Source organism: Limulus polyphemus, unplaced genomic scaffold (genome assembly GCF_000517525.1).
Source record: "Limulus polyphemus unplaced genomic scaffold, Limulus_polyphemus-2.1.2 Scaffold10385, whole genome shotgun sequence".
Lineage (NCBI taxonomy): Eukaryota > Metazoa > Arthropoda > Merostomata > Xiphosura > Limulidae > Limulus > Limulus polyphemus.
This window is the reverse complement of record NW_013675995.1, coordinates 9777-19307: the sequence shown is the minus strand read 5'-3', so window position 1 is coordinate 19307 and position 9531 is coordinate 9777.

Sequence of the window (9531 nt, the reverse complement as noted above, 5' to 3'; positions counted from 1 at the left end):
AACTAATAAACAGTGTAAAGTACTAACTAATAAACAGTGTAAAGTACTAACTAATAAACAGTGTAAAGTACTAACTAATAACCAGTGTAAAATACTAACTAATAAACAGTGTAAAGTACTAACTAATAAACAGTGTAAAGTACTAACTAATAAACAGTGTAAAATACTAACTAATAAACATGTAAAGTACTAACTAATAACCAGTGTAAAGTACTAACTAATAAACAGTGTAAAGTACTTACTGCTCATGGTAGTAAACGTGAAATTCTGACTTCGTGTGCCAATAAACATTGTAAAATATTGACTTCTTTGTGTGAGTAATCAGTGTAAAATACTGACGTGTGTGTGTGTCTGTAAAGAGTGCCTTCTGAATATTAGTAAACTTCTAACATGCACGTTTCTGTGATTTGATCCGTCTAATTTTGACGACAATATTTGAGTGTCTGTGTTGATAAAATTAGTATTTTACGCAAGTAGATGTTTAATGTTAATAAAAACCGGTTAATTAGGGTTAACAGACGTGGTTTGTCACTGACTGTGTAGAAAGTTTTGGTATCTAACGGAATTAGGTCAAACAGGAAGTAGATTTTATTGTGAAAGTTTATTTTCGTTGTTATGTGATTTTGTACCACGTTTAGGGGAGTTACTGGGTCCGAACTGAGAATTCGTGGTTCACATCCCGTTGATGAACAAACATGCTTCACACTAGTGGACTATAGATGCACCACAAAGAGTGGCAGTCAAATCCCATAGTTCATTCAGACAAGAGTTGTCGGTGATGGTTGTTGTTGATTAGCTGTTTTCTGTGTAGTCTATAGTCATGGACGGTTAGTGCAAGTAGACATTGATCGAATATCCGAAATATTAGTTATAGGTAACAAAACTTTTTCAATAACATGAATTATCTTTAGTTTTTGCTCTCAGAGAAGTCGATCTGTTTAATTGAAGAACTTTAACACACGCGTCGTTTACTTAAATATCTAGTTTCCTAAGCCTAACCGATATAGGCTTAAATTTATTACTACCATTCAGGCTAATCAATCTAATGTTCTGCACGAGTAACCGTTACTTACTAAGTAATTAATATTAGCTCGTAAGGCATGAAATTATTTCGCGGGTAAAATATGTTAACAACCACTTTTGTAGGTCTTCATGTAAAAACAGGTTTTCGTACGAGGCAAAAGGCCCTAAGCATGTGACTAATGTCAAGATCACCATGATGTTCAATGAGTCGCCATCTTGTTTCTTTAGGCAGATTAGGTGTTGTAAAACTGAGATTACTTTTAAACCTTTTTCATATCTGTGAAAAACCTGAAACGTCGCCCTCTATATAAAGCAGTAGAGAAATTTCAACTTCAAAATGAACCTGCCTATTTCTTTTCATATACAATATCCTCGTGTTTAATAAAAGGCTAAAATATCTTTTTAAACGTGTTTCTTTAAGTTTGGAACATAGGAGTATCACGTGATGAAGAAGAACGACAAGAATAGAGACGTCCACTAGAGTGACTTTAGTTTTTTAATTTAACATTAGGATGAAGAAATGGAAGGATACTGTTTTACAATCGGAACCGAAGCCCAAAAGGGGTCACCAACTTGATCAAGATGTGACCTTCAATAGGGTCGTCATTTATTTACTGAATATTAATAAGATTTTTGGACGACTTCCAAATACAAAGGCTAAGGGATGTGATGACGGATAAATCTGGCATATTTTGATAACGAACAAATCTTTAGATAGATGATGATGAAACTTCGCAAGTAGGACAAACGTATCTAGAGGATGAAACTTTGCAAGTGGGACAAACATATCTGGAGAATGAAACTTTGCGAGTGGGACAAACATATCTAGAGAATGAAACTTTGCAAGTGGGACAAACATATCTAGAGGATGAAACTTTGCAAGTGGGACAAACATATCTAGAGGATGAAACTTTGCAAGTGGGACAAACGTATCTAGAGGATGAAACTTTGCGAGTAGGACAAACATATCTAGTTGATTAAACTTTGCAAGTGGGACAAACATATCTAGAGGATGAAACTTTGCAAGTGGGACAAACATATCTGGATGATGAAACTTTGCAAGTGGGACAAACATATATCTAGAGAATTAAACTTTGTAAGTGGGACCAACATATCTAGAAGATGAAACTTTGCAAGTAGGACAAACATATCTAGAGGATGAAACTTTGCGAGTAGGACAAACATACACTTGTAAGTGGGCAAGTTATATTTACAGATGAGAAAACTTGTAAGTGGGCAAGTTATATTTACAGATGAGAAAACTTGTAAGTGGGCAAGTTATATTTACAGATGAGAAACCTTGTAAATGGGCAAGTTATATTTACAGATGAGAAAACTTGTAAGTGGACAAGTTATATTTACAGATGAGAAAACTTGTAAGTGGGCACGTTATATTTATAGATGAGAAAACTTGTAAGTGGGCAAGTTATATTTACAGATGAGAAAACTTGTAAGTGGACAAGTTATATTTACAGATGAGAAAACTTGTAAGTGGGCAAGTTATATTTACAGATGAGAAAACTTGTAAGTGGGCAAGTTATATTTACAGATGAGAAAACTTGTAAGTGGGCAAGTTATATTTACAGATGAGAAAACTTGTAAGTGGGCAAGTTATATTTACAGATGAGAAAACTTGTAAGTGGGCAAGTTATATTTACAAATGAGGAAACTTGTAAATGGGACAAAACAAGTATTATAAAAGGTTTGGGTTTATATAATAGACCACGAAACCCACGTTTTTATTATACAAACAAAACTTTCGTATGTTTCACATAAATAAGCATGGCCAGGTGGTTAGGGCGCTCGACTCGCAACTTGTGGGTCGCGGGTTCGAATCCCCATCGCACCAAACAGTCTTGGGAGCGTTATAAAGTGACCGTATTTGTTGGTAAAAGTAGCCCAAGAGTTGGCGGTAGGTGGTGATGACTTCCCTCTAGTCTTTCACTGCTAAATTAGGGACGGCTAGCCCTCGTGTAGCTTTGCGCGAAATTCAAAACAAACATACACACGACGAAATATTTTCTTTATTACATTGTTTTGCGTTATGCAGGTGATGTTATGCTACCGGAAGTTGTTCTCTGGTGGGTAGGGCATGCAGCAGCATTTTCCGAAGCAAAATATTCATAAACTTAGATCATAAAAGACGTGTTTAGATTGGGGATTTGGAATTTCTAAGATGGGTATATCTATCCCCCTGTAATTAATGCCATTGCAAAATAAAGTAATTTGTATTAACTTGGAGGACCAAGACCATCCAAAGATAGACGTGCAACAAGTCCTACCACCACTATGGTAAGCAAATGAGAATCCACAAGCACAAAGGTCAGTGGCAGAAGCTATCCATGTATCCCAGACAACAGTATGCAGCATAACTGAGAAGGATTTCCGTCTGTATAAGCAACACAAGTCACGTGTATTCAGATGCTTCTGTGACGTATCCATTCAACTGTTGCATGCCTCAAGCACCAGGAGAATGAACGAATATTCATGATACTCCATACGAGACATACAGATCAAGTCACCGGATGCAGAATCTGTGGATTTTTTTTTTTTTTGCTGTTTCAACAGTCGCTGTAAAATAGATGGATTATAGAATTTCGGCAGGAGGGGTGTGTGTTTTGAGCATGATAGTGTTTAGATGGAGCCTTTTGCAATAGAAAGTACGCTGCATGGCTATTGTCGAGATGTACTGGCGTCAGATAGATCATGACCGGACGTAGCGAGGCTCCAAATTCGTTTTCATATAATGTACTCGACTTCTGTACACGAAAATAAACGTTTCTGTCGATACATTGTAACAAATAATAATCTTTTTCCTGTGCTGGAAATAAATGTTTATGTTTATATCCTTCATGAACATTTACATAACGGGTAAATTGAACATCAAAATTTACTATTAAACATTTGACATTAAGATTTACTGCTGGATATTTTCAGACGGTAAATTTACACATTTTCTGCTCGTTCCAGTGACGTAGGAGAACTTTAAACATATTATGCTAGACAGTTTGTTCCTGTCGAACGAAAACACCTTTTAAACTTTGACGAGAAGGAAGTACATTAATTAAGTTCTCATAAATAATTAGGCCTGTCATGCTTCACAGAGAAGGTGTTGGAAATGAACCAGTTCCAACACTAGAGGGCAGCAGTAAATCTACCGCCTTCGAGCAGAAATTACGGCATACTGTGCAAGAAGACATCAAAGATTTGTGGTTTTGCTTCTACATCTAATCTACATATCTAGAGTAACGTCAGAGAACGGACTGGTTCTTTACGGAAAAGGCAGGTGGCACCACAGTCTTATGAATATGAAAGAATATCAGGCCCGTATGCTGAATGTTAGAAAGGAATGAATTTGTGAAATCAAAAACCAACTCGTATTGTACCAAAAACAATCGGCATGCTACAGTGGTCTTGGGGCTGGCAAATTATAATTGATAAAAAAATGATCAAGACACACGATAGTTTGTCATGCGGCCAAAACAACCTGCAGGATACACTGTGTGTTGTTATCATGAGTATTAGTTTAGCGATTTTCCACCTTCTGTATCTCGGACTGTGGTAATCCAAACTATCACGTATTTTCAATGGATGTACTCTTCTGAACCCTTACTTCACGTACTGAACCATTACTTCACGTTCGAAATTTCAAGACAATTCATTGAGATACGCGAGATATAAAATCTCCAATTTTGATTTAATTTTTTTCCTTCGCGCCGAAAGTACGGAAACTTTGTTTGATAAAAAAACAAATTTAATTTTTATGATAGACCTTTACAACCTACCATTAAGTGTCAATCTTGGTCTAAACATGAACCACATGTGCAAAGTTATTTAACAAAAACCGCTCAAATTTGACCAAAATTTTGGTACACGCTTACGCAGAAAGTCACGTGAGCTATCGGTCTGACATTTTTACTATAGAATAAAAGTGGACCACTTTTAGTTTTTGTCATTTGGATTAAAGACGGCTGACGAAGAGCAGCAAAACTATAGGGTTAAAGGATGTGCAGATACATAAGTATTGGTTAGGACAAGCAATCTAGATTAGTATTTTCTAGCTCAAGTTTTCAAAAGAATCATACAGGTTATTATTGATTATTCATTGCCAACTTCTTTTAACAATAACTTTTCTAAATGTTATGAAATTCTTTTAATTAAAGAGCATATAGCGTCACGTGATATTAGCTTAATCAATTGACATGAATAATGATGCTCGATACAGTTGTATCAAGTGCATGCGGGTGATGACAAGAAACTGTTAGTCTAGATTCCATGGCGTTACTATAAAGGAAGTTATTAATTAACATTGTTTTAGAGAGGAAAAATTAGCACCATATATTTTAAATAATCTGGTTGGTTCTGTAAACTAAAGGTCTATTCCGAATAATAGGGTTGCGATCCTAGAGCTAATGTGGGTTACTATCGAGTGTCACTTTCTTATTTGGTGTGGTTTGTTGTTGTGTATTGTGCGACCAAAGAAAAAAAGATTGAGTCTGTGACTTAAAGGAATGAAATCAAAATTGGCGGCCAAACTCGTAGCTACATTTATAGCATTGATAAGAATTTTATAACAAATATTCATTCGTTAGCTAACTAGGCCGCTTATTTTGTTTTACTCACCATCGTGTCTCAAGTTGAGACACAAAAATAGGGGTTAAGCCGAATCCCCCCCTTATGTGCACGTTCGTGAATCTACACAGAAAGATAACAAAAAGTAATGATAGATATATACATTTGTGTTATATAAGCCTAAGTTAGTTTTAAGTCGACTTTTCATAAACTTTAATAGAATGAGGACAAATATTATAAGGTATGATGAAATAACGAGGTGACTTACATACTGAAAAAAGAGGGCGCCTGGAACAGACATGAATTCCCAGGAAAATTCTTGATCCTTCGACAATCTCATCACGTGTTACCAGCATCACGTGACTAGGCACAGGTGTTTCTATGTTAACGGCGCGGGCGGTAACTTATAAAGACAATATAAGAGGAAGCTGTTTTATCTCGCTGGCAGCTTCAAATCAAGGCCACATACAAGAGCCAGAGAGTGAAATGTTGGTGTGATTTGAAGTAAACCTGTCTGCAAATATGTTATTTCACGTATTTATCTTTTTTATTTTCGTGTATGTAGAGGAAATTCAGCTAACCATAATCCGCAAGGTTACAGTAATATTAAAACTAAAGATTTTATCTACATCGTTCTAGAAATCATAATCCCGCAAGGTTACAGTAGGATTAAAACTGAAGATTTGATTAACATCGTTTTAGAAACCATAATCCCGCAAGGTTACAGTAAGATTAAAACTGAAGATTTTATCTACATCGTTTTAGAAACCATAATCCCGCAAGGTTACAGTAGGATTAAAATTGTAGATTTGATTAACATCGTTTTAGAAACCATAATCCGCAAGGTTACAGTAGGATTAAAACTGAAGATTTGATTAACATCGTTTTAGAAACCATAATCCCGCAAGGTTACAGTAGGATTAAAACAGAAGATTTGATTAACATCGTTTTAGAAACCACAATCCTGCAAGGTTACAGTAGGATTAAAACTGTAGATTTGATCAACATCGTTTTAGAAACCATAATCCCGCAAGGTTACAGTAGGATTAGAATTGTAGATTTGATTAACATCGTTTTAGAAACCATAATCCCGCAAGGTTACAGTAGGATTAAAACTGTAGATTTGATTAACATCGTTTTAGAAATCATAATCCTGCAAGGTTACAGTAGGATTAAAACTGTAGATTTGATCAACATCGTTTTAGAAACCATAATCCTGCAAGGTTACAGTAGGATTAAAACTGTAGATTTGATCAACATCGTTTTAGAAACCATAATCCTGCAAGGTTACAGTAGGATTAAAACTGTAGATTTGATTAGCATCGTTTTAAAACCCTCAGTTATTCACCAATACTTCTTTCACTGAATCATACATTTATATTTAATCTAACGGATTACAAATAATAAACATACATATTCGCCTAATGGAATCATACATTTATATTTAATCTAACGGATTACAAATAATAAACATACATATTCGCCTAATGGAATCATACATTTATATTTAATCTAACGGATTACAAATAATAAACATACATATTCACCTAATGAATCATACATTTATATTTAATCTAACGGATTAAAAATAATAAACATACATATTCGGCTAAAGTTTGGCATGGCCTGGTGGTTAGGGCTCTCGACTCGCAATTTGCTGATCACGGGTTCGAATCCCCGTCACCGAACATCCTCGCCCCTTTCAGTCGTGGGGACGTTATAATATAACGGTCAATCCAACTATTAGTTGGTAAAGAGTAGTCCAAGAGCTAGCGAAGATAGCCCGCAAGTAGCTTTGCGCGAAATTCCAAATGAAACAGACCAAACCGTATATTGGCCATAAAGAAGATAGAAAAAACAAAGTGAAGGGAAAATATTATATATATGTAGAAAAACAAAGTTTTTTTGGAAAGTACTTTCAGCCTTCATTGACGTAGTGTATACATCTATATACAAAATACACGTGCAGTGTAGCTGCCAGAGAAAGAGATAGCTTTACAGAATCGCACTGCTTGTCAATACATGAGATTCACATTTATTCACCTGATCAGAAATTCCTGCTAAAAATCAAAATATTTTCACGCCAGAAATAGCCCTCTACTGGACACCAATAACAAAACTGGAACATATAATTTGTAGCTAGATAACGTTCCTTGTGTTAAATGTCTGGGCTGTACCTATTTCACTTTGCAAAACATTTTCACGCCAGAAATAGCCCTCTACTGGACACCAATAACAAAACTGGAACATACAATTTGTAGCTAGATAACGTTCCTTGTGTTAAATGTCTGGGCTGTACCTATTTCACTTTGCAAAACATTTTCACGCCAGAAATAGCCCTCTACTGGACACCAATAACAAAACTGGAACATATAATTTGTAGCTAGATAACGTTCCTTGTGTTAAATGTCTGGGCTGTACCTATTTCACTTTGCAAAATGTGAACATTTTCACTAATTTTTTATTTATTTATTCTATCAACGTACCAAAATAATATAAGCTCTTAGGGAAAACCGTTATGTTAAAATCTACAGGACTGCCTATACGTGGGTCTTTCAGAAGGCCTTCGAAATAGATATGTACAGTCAAACATTCTCATTATGAGACAAATTACCTTATTCGAGAAGCTACTGGAAATATTCCTTCGATGACGAGACAAGTTCGTTAAGTAACGTGATTAAAAAACAATCTGTAGGTAATGATGGAAATTATAATATAAACATACAGTAGAAGACCCCGCAGGTGTTGGCTTACAAAACCCGTGGTGGGAGGGGCACAGATAACCCATTTTAACAACAACCAAACCTAGTTTCAGTCTCAACTGTGTTTCGAGAAGTACTCCCCTGCAGTTCAGCGGTAAGGTCGGGGGCTTCAATGCTAAAATTCTGGGTTGAACCACTGCGCACTTAGACAGTTATGAAGATTTATGCTTAAAGAGCGAAAGAAAAACACCGCTGCTAATGGACGTTTAAACACAAACGTCGGGTAAGAAAACTAATGTCAGGAACAACAGAGTGACTGTAAAGAAAGTCCCATTACTTATTACGCTGGACTGTGTATCAAGAGGGCGTGTATGAAAATGACGGTCAACTCCAAATGTTCGATTAGAATAGCCCAGGAGTTGGCGGTGGGTGTTGTTGAGTATTTGCTTCCCCTTTAAGTCTATCACCAATCTACCTATCAATCTATCTAGAGTTGGCGGTGGGTGTTGTTGAGTATTTGCTTCCCCTTTAAGTCTATCACCTCACAGAATTTCACCAGAGGCACGCCGTAAAAAAATTATTCACGAAAGTTTGGATATGGTGCTGTGTGTTTGAAAACCATTTTCTCACAGGCTAGCGTTTTTTTTTATTTATTTATTTCTCTTTCAGCAACACGAGATTGTTGATATCGATAAGATGTGTATGAGTATGTAGAATGTTACGAGGGTCAACGAGTATTTTCTAGAAGAGGCTTTGCTTGCAGTAACTTGATTTAAATACTGGCTTGATCCCGTATATCATGGTTTTTAAACACGCAGTACCGTGTGCAGTGGCGTAGCAAGGGTTCTCAGCACCCGGGGGCAGAGACACTTTTGGCGCCCCCACCTCTGAAATGTTTTGATTATTTGTTTTGTGACTCATTAGCCACTTAATGACAAGAACATAAAGAATTAATTACCGCCTTAATTACAATATAACATCTCACGATATCATAACTGTAAACCTGGAACTAATGAAGTATAGCCTACTAGGTGTACTTACATAATTTGTAAACCATTTTGATATTTACGTCATCCAGTATTGTTCAAAGTCACATAGCTAGAGTAATCTTTCAAGCCTGTAGAATAAATTTCTGTTATATCCCTAGTTTTGAAACTTATGTTTTATATGAGAAGCCAGTCACTTGTGGTGTACATGGATTATAAAACAGATTGATAAAATACTACTTAAGTTC